The 13,023-nt window shown below is 41.0% G+C and overlaps 1 protein-coding gene and 1 long non-coding RNA gene across 10 annotated transcripts in view; both read left to right on the forward strand.

The window, feature by feature from the left end:
- The window catches only part of ANKRD28 (ankyrin repeat domain 28), a 216,271-nt gene that overhangs the window by 35,034 nt on the left and 168,214 nt on the right, over positions 1-13,023 (forward strand). The gene's annotated exons all lie outside the window — the stretch shown is intronic.
- LOC147378868 (uncharacterized) lies at positions 3,651-5,745 on the forward strand. The gene is made up of 2 exons (XR_015163571.1): positions 3,651-5,446; positions 5,615-5,745. It is a non-coding gene; the product is annotated as an uncharacterized LOC147378868 (long non-coding RNA).

The following is a 13,023-nucleotide window of genomic DNA, read 5'->3' on the forward strand; positions in this document are numbered from 1 at the left end:
CTAGATTTATAATAGGTGGGTTTTTGGTGTGTTTTTTTTTTTTGCCCTTTCTGAGAAAGTTTTCTTTTAGCTCTTAACATTGTGCATGCTTTTTGTTTTTTCTGCTTGCTTTTGAAGAAAATTGTTAACATTCAATTATGCTTTTGAGTTTTTGGGGTTTTGCTGCAGATATTTGTATAAGAGATGCCTGTAACTGACATTATAGATATATAAACTGTAAAAGTTGTAAAGACGGTGAAAGTGTTAGTCACTTAGTTGTGTCTGACTTGTTGTGACCCCATGGACTGTAGCCCACCAGGCTCCTCTGTCCGTGGAATTCTCTAGGCAAGAATAATGGAGTGGGTTGCCATGCCCTTTTCCAGGAAATCTTCCCAACCCAGGGATCAAACCTGGGTCTCCACATTGCAGGCAGATTCTTTACCATCTGAGCCACCAGGGAAGTTTTTATAGGGAAGTAAAAACAGGTAGTACTCTGGAAATAGACTTTGATCATATAGGTCAGATCTAATGATGAGAGAACTGGGGCCTTGTGCAAGATTATATAGTTATTATCAGAGCCAAGACTAAATGATAGTCTTGGCTGATGATAATTATTATCAGCCAAAAATCTTTGCTGATTTTTCTCTCATTCTTTTCTGTCTAACTGCACTGTCAATTACTGCAACAGCCTATTAACCTGATTAAAATCCCATGGACATATCATGGCAGGCTGCAGTCCATGGGGTTGCAGAGTCAGACATGACAGAGCATGGATTCACACATCTCACCTGGACTTTAGACCTACTCTTCAGTCTATTCTTGCTACTGGGTCCAAAGCATAGTACTTCTAAAATATGATTAGTCATATCAGTGTGTCAATTTTTTCAATTATTAACCATTCAGTTCAATTCAGTCCCTCAATCGTGTCTGACTCTTTGTGACCCCATGGACTGCAGCACACCAGGCCTCCGTATCCATCACCAACTCCCAGAGTTTACCCAAACGCATGTCCATTGAGTCAGTGATGCCATCTAATCATCTCATCCTCTGTCGTCCCCTTCTCCTCCTGCCTTCAATCTTTCCCAGCATCAGGGTCTTTTCAGATGAGTCAGTTCTTTGCATCAGGTGGCCAAAGTATTGGAGTTTCAGCTCCAACATCAGTCCTTCCAATGAATATTCAGGACTGATTTCCTTTAGGATGGACTGGTTGGATCTCCTTGCTGTTCAAGGGACTCTCAAGAGTTTTCTCTGACACCACAGTTCAAAAGCATCAGTTCTTCAGCTTCCAACACTCACATCCATACATGACTACTGGAAAAACCATAGCCGTCTTGACTAGATAGACCTTTGTTGGCAAAGTAATGTCTCTGCTTTTTAATATGCTGTCTAGATTGGTCATAACTTTCTTCCAAGGAGCAAGCGTCTTTTAATTTCATGACTGCAGTCAAAATCTGCAGTGATTTTGGAGCCCCCATAAATAAAGTCTCTCACTCTTTCCTCATGTATTTGCCATAAAGTGATGGGACTGGATGCCACGATCTTAGTTTTCTGAATGTTGAGTTTTCAGTCAGCTTTTTCACTCTTTTCTTTCACTTTCATCAAGAGGCTTTTCAATTCCTCTGCTTTTTGCCATAAGGGTGCTATCATCTGCATATCTGAGGTTATTGATATTTCTCCCAGCAATCTTAATTCCAGCTTGTGTTTCATCCAGCCCGGATTTCTCATGATATACTCTGCATATAAGTTAAATAAGCAGGGTGACAGTATACAGCCTTGACAGACTCCTTTCCTGATTTGGACCCAGTCTGTTTTTTCATGTCTGGTTCTGTTTCTTGACCTGCATACAGATTTCTCAGGAGGCAGGTCAGGTGGTCTGGCATTCCCATCTCTTGAAGAATTTTCCAGTTTGTTGTAATCCACACAGTTAAAGGCTTTGACGTAGTCAATAAAGCAGAAGTGGATGTTTTTCTAGAACTCTTTTGCTTTTCCGATGATCCAACGGATGTTGGCAATTTAATATCTGGTTCCTCTGCCTTTTCTAAATCCAACTTGAACATCTGGAAGTTCTTGGTTCACATACTGTTGAAACCTGGCTTGAAGAATTTTGAGCATTACTTTGCTAGCATGCAATTGTGCGGTAGTTTGAGCATTCTTTGGCATTGCCTTTCTTTGTGATTGGAATGAAAACTCACCTTTTTCAGTCCTGTGGCCACTGCTGAGTTTTCCAAATTTGCTGGCATATTTGGTACAGCACTTTCACAGCATCATCTTTTAGGATTTGAAATAGCTCAACTGGAATTCCATCACCTCCACTAGCTTTGTTCATAGTGATGCTTTCTAAGGCCCACTTGTCTTTACATTCCAGGATGTCTGGCTGTAGGTGAGTAATCACACCATCGTGATTATCTGGGTCATGAAGATCTGTTTTGTGCAGTTCTTCTATGTATTCTTGCCACCTCTTCTTAATATCTTCTGCTTCTGTTAGGTCCCTACAGTTTCTGTCCCTTTTTGAGCCCATCTTTGCATGAAATGTTCCCTTGGTGTATCTAATTTTCTTGAAGAGATCTCTAGACTTTCCCATCCTATTGTTTTCCTCAATTTCTTTGCATTGATCCCTGAGGAAGGCTTTCTTATCTCTCCTTGCTATTCTTTGGAACTCTGTATTCAGATGGATATTTCTTTCCTTTTCTCCTTTGCCTTTCGCTTCAGGGTAACATTAGCATTAAATATAGCTAAGCCCCTTGTGTTGTCTGATTTAATTCTTCAAACAGTTCTTTGCTATTAATTATCTCTGTCTTACAGGTGAGGAAATTGAGACCAGGACTGTCTGCTTTCAAAGTTCATGTTCCTAGGCACTATATTACACTACCCAAGTGAGGCATTCAAGACTCCTTGTGTTGTTGCTCTTACCCACTTCTGTTGTATTCAAGTTGACATTTTTAACTATAAATTCCTTGAAGACAGATATGGCTGAGACCAAGCTGTTGCCTAATACATGGAATACGGAATGAAGCAGGGCAAAGACTAATAGAGTTTTGCCAAGAAAACGCACTGGTCATAGCAAACACCCTCTTCCAACAACACAAGAGAAGACTCTACACATGGACATCACCAGATGGTCAACAACGAAATCAGATTGATTATATTCTTTGCAGCCAAAGATGGAGAAGCTCTATACAGTCAACAAAAACAAGACCAGGAGCTGACTGTGGCTCAGATCATGAACTCCTTATTGCCAAATTCAGACTGAAATTCAAGAAAATAGGGAAAACCACTAGACCATTCAGGTATGACCTAAATCAAATCCCTTATGATTATACAGTGGAAGTGAGAAATAGATTTAAGGGCCTAGATCTGATAGATAGAGTGCCTGATGAACTGTGGACTGAGGTTCGTGACATTGTACAGGAGATAGGGATCAAGACCATCTCCGTGGAAATGAAATGCAAAAAAGCAAAATGGCTGTCTAGGGAGGCCTTACAAATAGCTATGAAAAGAAGAGAAGCTAAAAGCAAAGGAGAAAAGGAAAGATGTAAGCATCTGAATGCAGAGTTCCAAAGACTAGCAAGAAGAGATAAGAAAGCCTTCCTCAGCAATCACTGCAAAGAAATAGAGGAAAACAACAGAATGGGAAAGACTAGAGATCTCTTCAAGAAAATTAGAGATAGCAAGGGAATATTTCATGCAAAGATGAGCTTGAAAAAGGACAGAAATGGTAGGGACCTAACAGAAGATATTAAGAAGAGGTGGTAAGAATACACAGAAGAACTGTACAAAAAAGATCTTCACGACCCAGATAATCACGATGCTGTGATCACTGACCTAGAGCCAGACATCTTGGAATGTGAAGTCAAGTGGGCCTTAGAAAGCATCACTATGAACAAAGCTAGTGGAGGTGATGGAATTCCAGTTGAGCGCTTTCAAATCCTGAAAGATGATGCTGTGAAAGTGCTGCACTCAATATGCCAGCAAATTTGGAAAACTCAGCAGTGGCCACAGGACTGGAAAAGGTCAGTTTTCATTCCAATCCCAAAGAAAGGCAATGCCAAAGAATGCTCAAACTACTGCACAATTGCACTCATCTCACACGCTAGTATGCTTAATATTCTCCAAGCCAGGCTTCAGCAATATGTGAACCATGAACTTCCTGATGTTCAAGCTGGTTTTAGAAGAGGCAGAGGAACCAGAGATCAAATTGCCAACATCTACTGCATCATGGAAAAAGCAAGAAAGTTCCAGAAAAACATCTATTTCTGCTTTATTGACTATGCCAAAGCCTTTGACTGTGTGGATCACAGTAAACTGTGGAAAATTCTGAAAGAGATGGGAATATCAGACCACCTGACCTGCCTCTTGAGAAATCTGTATGCAGGTCAGGAAGCAACAGTTAGAACTGGACATGGAACAACAGACTGGTTCCAAATAGGAAAAGGGGTACGTCAAGGCTGTATATGGTCACCTTGTTTATTTAACTTATCTGCAGAGTACATCATGAGAAGCGCTGGGCTGGAAGAAACACAAGCTGGAATCAAGACTGCTGGGAGAAATATCAATAACCTCAGATATGCAGATGACACCACCTTTATGGCAGAAAGTGAAGAGGAACTAAAAAGCCTCTCAATGAAAGTGAAAGAGGAGAGTGAAAAAGTTGGCTTAAAGCTCAGTATTCAGAAAACAAAGATCATGGCATCCGGTCCCATCACTTCATGGGAAATAGATGGGGGAACAGTGGAAACAGTGTCAGACTTTCTTTTTTTGGGCTCCAAAATCACTGCAGATGGTGATTGCAGCCATGAAATTAAAATACCCTTACTCCTTGGAAGGAAAGTTATGACCAACCAAGATAGCATATTGAAAAGCAGAGACATTACTTTGCCAACAAAGGTCCATCTAGCCAAGGCTATGGTTTTTCCAGTGGTCATGTATGGATGTGAGAGTTGGACTGTGAAGAAGGCTGAGCGCCGAAGAATTGATGCTTTTGAACTGTGGTGTTGGAGAAGACTCTTGAGATTCCCTTGGACTTCAAGGAGATCCAACCAGTCCATTCTGAAAGAGATCAGCCCTGGGATTTCTTTGGAAGGAATGATGCTAAAGCTGAAAGTCCAGTACTTGGCCACCTCATGCGAAGAGTTGACTCATTGGAAAAGACTCTGATGCTGGGAGGGATTGGGGGCAGGAGGAGAAGAGGACGACAGAGGATGAGATGGCTGGATGGCATCACTGACTCGATGGACGTGAGTCTGAGTGAACTCCGGGAGATGGTGATGGACAGGGAGGCCTGGCGTGCTGCGATTCATGGGGTCACAAAGCGTTGGACACAACGGAGCAGCTAAACTAAACTGAACTGAATACATTTTAAGTAACGAGCTTATGAATGGTACAGGATAGTGAGACTAGCCGAATGTGGGAAGACACGAATATTACACCTCAAAGAAAAGATTCCTCTGACTGGCCATGCTCAGAAAAGGTCAGTCTTTGGGTTAAAGCAAAGTAGTGAGAGGTTAATGAATGAGGGAAATGAAGTCCAGAGAGATGATTAAAGATAGCAACTACTTGTTCTTGACTTAAATTAATTGTATCTTTGGATTGTAGGAACTTGAAAATGAATTTTCTAAATAACTTTTTATGTTTTCAGGTGTGGTGGGGTTCAGGAGAGAGGCACCTGATGATTTCAGACGGAAAAAGGTTGCCTGCTTATTAGAAAGGGAAAGAAGCAAGATTACAGAGTTTGATGTGGCCCTCAGGTGAGATTCTAGAGTAGATTATTTAAAAGAATTGCTTGTTTCCAGGGGAGGTGAAGTACTTAACATTAAGAATTAGCCTTAATTCATTAAGAACAAACTAAAACAGTCCAACTTCTCTTTTTGTGGGGGCAGCCTCCTGTCTTCAGTGAGTTGCTTGAGGTGTACAGATCACTCATCACATTTGCAGCTGGCACAGATACAGGAGGGGTGGTCTGACAGCTGGTACGGGTTAGGTTTTGCTGTAGCAATAATTTTCAAATCTCAGTGACTGACAAGGAGAAGAGATTTATTTATTGCTTATATTGCATGTCTGTTCTCAGGTCACCAGGGTTCTCTGCTTTGTGTTGTCCTCACAGAGGAACCTCTGGAGTTTCTGCCTTCTGGAATATTGATTTTACTTGTGGTACAAGAGACAGAACATGATGGATGGCACATCAGCCTTCAGAGGCTCCATCCATCATTTCAGCTCACAGTTAACTGATCAAGCAGGTTCTGTGACCACACCTAGCTGGGGCGTTTGTGGGATAGGAAAGTATATTCCTTCCATAATCTGGAAGGAGGAGACCCAGAAATGTTACTGCACATCAGTGTTGGCTCTGAGATAGTGAGGACTTTGGATGACAGGTTAAAGGACCCAAGAGGATTGAGCTTGATAGACTGATGTGATCCGCTGAATCTGACAAAGGGAAAATGAACAGAGAGGAGTGGAAGATCTTGTCCTTTGTTCCCAAAACTAATCCTTTTTGATAAAGGCTGAGGAGTGCAGCTTGCTAGCTCCATCAGCACATGCGATGCAAAGAAGTGTCTGGTTGGTGCACGGAGATGACACAGGGGCCTCGATCCTGGCTTACTCCAGGCCTGAAATTACCACGTTTCTGGCTATAGGTGCATTCTCAGATGGGAGGTATACTTGAAATCGTGTGATGTGGATGACTGAGGCAAATAGGAATGTGTAGCTGGGAAACTAACTTGGGCAGGTGGGTGGGAGGCATCATGGCTGCCTCAGATATTTGGAGGCCTGCCATCCGGAAGCAGGAGTGGACTTTCACCATATGTCACACTAGTGGCTGGTGGATGAAAGCTACAGGAAGTGACTTAAGCTCAGTGAAAGCAAGCTGCCAGTTTAGAGGTGGAATTGTATACTTCTAGCTGGAAATATCAAGCATTGGGTTGATTCCCGTGAAATTCTATGACTTTGAATGACAGAAGAAGGCCTGTTACATGTTAACTTTCAGAAACAATCAAGTATTTAAACATTTATGTGATTATTTCTGACTTCACTGGTGGAAAAAAGTAAGATGTAATGAATTAGTGGTTTAATAAAACATTTCTGTCTTTATGCCTATTAGGTAGTAGAATTCTGCTAGTAACTTTATGATTTTTCTTTTCTAAATCTTACTTTAATCTCATTTTATACATGAGGAGATTAATTCAGAGATGATATATGGCTTGCCCAAGGTTTATTTTGATTAACTGAAATAAGCAGATTTTGACCAAGGTCTCTTCTATTCCAGAAACTGCTTTTTCTGCTTTCTCACTATAGTAGTAACCTGTATCGCCTGCCTTCCGTGTTTTGTCTCCTGGGGACAGCACCCTCTTATTTTGGGGTTCTGTCTGTCCATCTCGGTCCCTTACCACATGGTTCTGTTGGGACTTCCCAGAGTCTTCACTGCTTGGTCTATTGCCTGCCTCGCTTTACGAGGGCCAGTCAGAATTCCCGGGATGTTTTAAGGTGAAACCAGGAAGGAGACATCCCTCTGTGGATATGGGTGTGGTCGGATGCAGTATGTAAGAGCTGTCTGTGTTTGCCACTCCTTGAAGGAAGCGGTCTGCTTCGATAGGAGTGACGCTGATTGTAAGTGCCTGGTTCCAGTGGCTCCTGGCACTCAGCTGCACTCCCACCATTGCTGCGATTCAGCTATTCTACCCTTCTCCTATGTGAGACTGCCACCCCCATCCTGCTCCAGTATTTCCCTTAATGCCCTTTCTTTTGGCAGAAGCTTGAAGTGATGGGCTTTGAATGGTACTAGTCATTTTTGAGAGAGGAGATATGGGCTGGGCAAACCCCCTGACAGGGAAGAAATGAATCCCTAAAGAAGACAGTCGCCACACTGGCTGGGAAAGGCACAGTTTTTGTGTGTATGTGTACTGAGAAAAGATGGGACATCAGCTCTGGTGACTTTTCAGAATGCATTCTTGAAAAACCATTGGATCCATCTTACTGAATTGGCCTGTGGTGTGTTCCAGTATCTTAGGACAGAGGCAGAGCAGTGTTTGGAGCTCTGGCCCCTTCTTCCTACCCGCTTTCTGTCTCCTTGTTAGTTACTGTCTGAGGCACCCTCATGTGATAAAGACTTTTTCCCCCTCCTCTCCTATATGAGGGCTTCCCTGTGGCTCAGCTGGTGAAGAATCTGCCTGCAGTACGGGAGATCTGGGTTTGATCCCTGGGTTGGGAAGATCCCCTGGAGAAGGGCAATGCTGCCCACTCCAGTATTCTGGCCTAGAGAATTCCATGGATTGTATAGTCCGTGGGGTCGGAAAGAGTCGGACACGACCGAGTGACTTTCACTTCACCTTGTCTCCTGTATGGGTCTGTAAAGATGAGAGACAGGACAGCTGCTCCGGGGGTAGATGGAGGAGAGGGGGAGGAAAACGGGCGCGTGGCTTACGTTCATTGAGTCACTGCAGGGCACGGAGTACTTTTTATGAGTTTAAGGTAAGCAGCATTATTCTTATTAAAGTTAGGGAGGTTCAGACTCAGAGAAGTTAAGTGACTTTATTCAAGGTAACAGGTCGGACTCTAAGCATCATTTCACGTAACTGCTAGAGAGTGTGCAATAGTTCATGTGTGTCAGTCAGAGATCAGAGTTAGTTGCATCTGACTTCATCTAATAAAAGAGGCAGGACAAAGGTTCAGAGAAGAAACAAAAGAAGAAAGTGGTTCAATAAAGGACTAAAAGGAGAAGAAACACAAAAACGATGATAGGTCAGTAGTGATAGCCGAATGAACTGTATCGTGGTCCCAGGGCCCAGAAGTGCGTCGGTCACACTGAATAGAGGTGCGTCAGACAGCCCAAGGTATAGCACTTCTATCTTTGTCTTTAAAAACAAGTCTCAAAAGACAAGGGTGTTTTGGTCTACTTCTGAGTTAAAATAAACAAATTATTTTTCCTTTTTGCAAGAGAAATAAGAATACACGTGTGGCGTGCCCGAAGGGTGATATGACCTTGGCGTTATAAGCTGAGAAACAGCTGTGTGTAAGGGAAAGAGTGTGTGTCCTGTCCCTTCTCTCTTAAGCAGTTCATGCTGATAAGCAGACAGCCATGAAAGAAAGTAGCGTTCAGTTCTAAAAGTTGCATTACCTCAGTATTTAAACAAGAAAAACAACACAGTGGTTTCCGGGGCTTAACATGTATTTCTGGGGAGTTGTCTGATAACAGTACTTTTCATAAGGATCCTAGGGTCCTGCTGCAGTGCTTTGTGATAGGAGTGGTGACCTGGGGGACCTCTGGGCCTGCGTTCTTCTTCACTAGAGCTGGGCCATTTGGATCACCGTGTCATTCTTGTGCATGTGTGAATGTGCATACACACTTTGATTAGGTTATCTGAAATAGTAGTGTTGATCAAAGCGTGCTGTTAGTTTCAAACTGTACTTATGAATCAAGACATCAGTAGGGACTGACTCATTATCTAGGTGTTCTTATGTGTCTTTTTGGAATTTTCAGTGTCTTTGCCAATAATTCTGTTGGAATCTGATGTTAATGACTCTTGAGGCCTATGTCTATAGAATTATTTGCAGGTGATGATTACAGATGATGAACTTTAGATTTTCTTTAGAAGCTGCCATCTTTTATGTGATACACAAATAGTGAAAGTGACAAGTTTTGGTGCAGATTGACAAGGATGTGTCTTTGACATTGTGCTAGTAATACAGATGTGATGATAATACTGTGAATCAGATTTAATAATAGTAGTGTAGAATTTATGGCTCCTCAAGCTTTGATTTTTACTAAGTGGTTCTGTGGAAAGGCAGCCGAAATTCACTGTCTAGAAGCTGATACAACTGAACTTGAATTTTATGACACCCCCCAAATCAAGCTGACATTGGAGGACCTTTGGTTTTTTGAATTATCATATATGTACAAACGTCTCACCAATAAAGCAGATCCTAAAAGGGAATAGCTGACAGGCTTCCAAGGCTCGCATGAGTGTGTGGAGAGCTCTGTAGCCCTGACCAGAGAGTGGAAGCAGCAGGTCTCTCCCTGCCCGCTTGGTGTGTCTTTATGTTGCTCTGCCTCCTGCTGGGGTCAGTGCAGCCTCGCCCCAGTCTGCCCTCCCCAGGCTTGCCCATTGCAGTTTGTTTTCTGTGCTGAAGCAAAGCAGAATGATCTATCTTCAAAAATACTTTTAAATCAGATTGAGATTTTCAGACACACAGGATAAAATAAAATTCAGTAGAAACCTACTCACCTGTTACCAGGAATAAACAGATATTAATACTTGCCGTATTTGTGTTGTCTCTTAAAAAGGAATAAAATAGTTATATAGACAACTAGAGCCCCATTCCCATCCTTTCCAGCCTTGAAAGTTGACTTGCACCATTCAGGTTTTTGCACTTACACTGTGTTTATATCCCCATAAATAGTACTGTAAACAATACGTACTATCATTTTTGTGTTTTCTAAACTTGGAAATGATATGTCTTTTGCAACATTGTTTTTAAATTTTATTCATCATGAGACATTTGTTATAATTGTTCTGTATCTTATACAGATAAATGCAGTTTATTCCCCTAACACCCTGTGCTTAGGTAGTTTCTAGTGTTGAGCCATTACAGATGGTGCTGCAGTCGATATCCTGGCGTCTCTCTGTGTACATGCACACGTTTCCTGAGGTTGACATGTGGAAGTAGTCTTTCTGGGTCATAACATATATACACATTCACTTTTACAGTGTGATTTTACTTTTCTCCAAAGTGGTTGTGCCAGCTGTATTGCCTCTACTCTCAAACTTGTTGGTAATTGTTTTCATTTGATTTCAGCCTTTACAATCTGATAGGTACGAAGTAGTGTCTTGTTTTAATTTGTATTTCCCAGATTATACTGAGATAGAATATACTTTTGTGTGTTTGGACCAATTGGAGCTCTCTGGGTGAGTTGCCTGTTTGTTTTTTCCTCCTTACAGTGCAGTTTTGAGACTGTGTGTGTGTGTGCGTGCGCGCGCGTGCATACATGCTATGTTTTTTGTTGTTGGTTTTGTTGTATACATCTCAGTATGTTACAAGTCTTTTCACTTTATTTATGAACATTTTAAATTGTAGTGTAATCAGATTTCCCAGTCTTTTGGGGTTTTTTCCTTCCTTGTGTGAGAAGCAGTCAAGCTCTTAAAAATATCCTGTTTGTTCTAAAAATTTGCAGTTTCTTTACCTACTTAGTTTTTTGACCCATCTGGAATTTTATTTTTGTATATGCTGAGAAGTTCACATTTTTCTTCAAAATGAACTCTTCCTTACCCTTTGATTTTTTTTTCTGTGTACATTATAAATTTCAAATTGCCATGGAAACTCAAATTTAATGATTATTCTATTGAATTTATGGGTTTAATTTAGAAAATTGACATTGTACAATATTGAGTCTGGAAAAAAACAGATGATTGTTGTGCAGTGGCCCTTTCAGATCTCATGCCTGTTGCCTGCCCATGCATTTACTCACAGTTGCCATCAGACAACAATGGCTCCTCCTTCTCTTCTTAAAATCCTGTAATCTCCCTCACTGGCAGAGAAATGCTATGTTTGAATCATTTGAGGGAAAGGGATTCTGGAAAATGTAGTTCCAGACTTCCGCCTGTGAGGCAGAGGAAACTATAGAAGTGGGTATCAGTGATGCAGATTTTACAGTAGACAAGCCACGTCAATGCATATCTGTTCTTATTTTCCTCCTCCTTTTAATGCGTAAGGTGGCTTACTAGATTGTTGTGTACGTTTTTCTCCCAGCTGATATAGTTTGGAAGTTTTTTCCAGTGGGATGTACATTTATAATTTTGCTAGGTATTGGCAGTTGCCCTCCACAGAGGATATATTAATTTATATTTCTACCTGTAGTATGTTGCTTTCTATTTTTGCACCCTGCCCTCTTTATTATAAATGACTTTTTACCTTTATTTGGTCATCTTGTTTAAAGTCCGAGTCATTCTGGCAGAAGTGATGCCTGACACGTGCATGCACACACACTCAATTCTCCTGCTTCTCAAGATTGGATTAGTCGCGCTCTTGGTATGACTGTATAAAGTATTTCATTAATTTAGTACTTAAGCATTTTTTTTTCTGCCCCTTTTTAGGCCTGGGCTTTCTTGGTTTTCAGTATGTATCTTTCTGTCATAAGTACATTGTGTGTGTGCTTGTCTCCTTTACTAAACTGTTTAACTCCTTCAGAACAATATTATGCTCTTTGTTACCAATGCTTAGCACATAGTAACAGCTCAGTGTTGCAATGAGTGAGTGATGCATAATTGTAAACAGAGGGGATATGCAGCTTTATAACCTTTTTATTTAAATGAATACATTGCACTACATGCTATATATGTCATGGCAGCTCTGTTTATTTCATGAAAAATGTTTTGTCAAGAACACATTAATTATGGGACTTTTATATTTAATTTGGATTGACACTCAGCTTCATCTCATTTTAGTGTCACACTTCACCTAGTTGCTACGTAATCTTCCTGATTATGACTTTTAATGGTTGCATCATATAGCATCAAGTTGATTTATCATTCTGCCCTTTAGATATTTAAGTAATCTGAATTATTCTTCAAAGGATATATTGCATTTCCAGTATTGAATAAAATATTGTTCTAAATAATTCTTACCATTGGTATGCATCTGATTCATCTGTGAAGCTTTTAAAATTTATCAGGAAGTTGTATGGTTCATCATTTTAAAGGAATAGAAAGAATATAATGTAACTGGACATGGAACAACAGACTGGTTCCAAATAGGAAAAGGAGTACATCAAGGCTGTATATTGTCACTCTGCTTATTTCACTTATCTGCAGAGTACATCATGAGAAACGCTGGGCTGAAAGAAGCACAAGCTGGAATCAAGATTGCCGGGAGAAATATCAGTAACCTCAGAAATGCAGATGACAACACCCTTATGGCAGAAAGTGAAGAGGAACTCAAAAGCCTCTTGATGAAAGTGAAAGAGGAGAGTGAAAAAGCTGGCTTAAAGCTCAACATTCAGAAAACGAAGATCATGGCATCTGGTCCCATCACTTCATGGGAAATAGATGGAAAAACAGT

The sequence above is a fragment of the Bos grunniens genome, chromosome 1 (genome assembly GCF_055505025.1).
Source record: "Bos grunniens cultivar Pamir isolate PY7600 chromosome 1, Bosgru_T2T1.0, whole genome shotgun sequence".
Taxonomy (NCBI): Eukaryota; Metazoa; Chordata; class Mammalia; order Artiodactyla; family Bovidae; genus Bos; species Bos grunniens.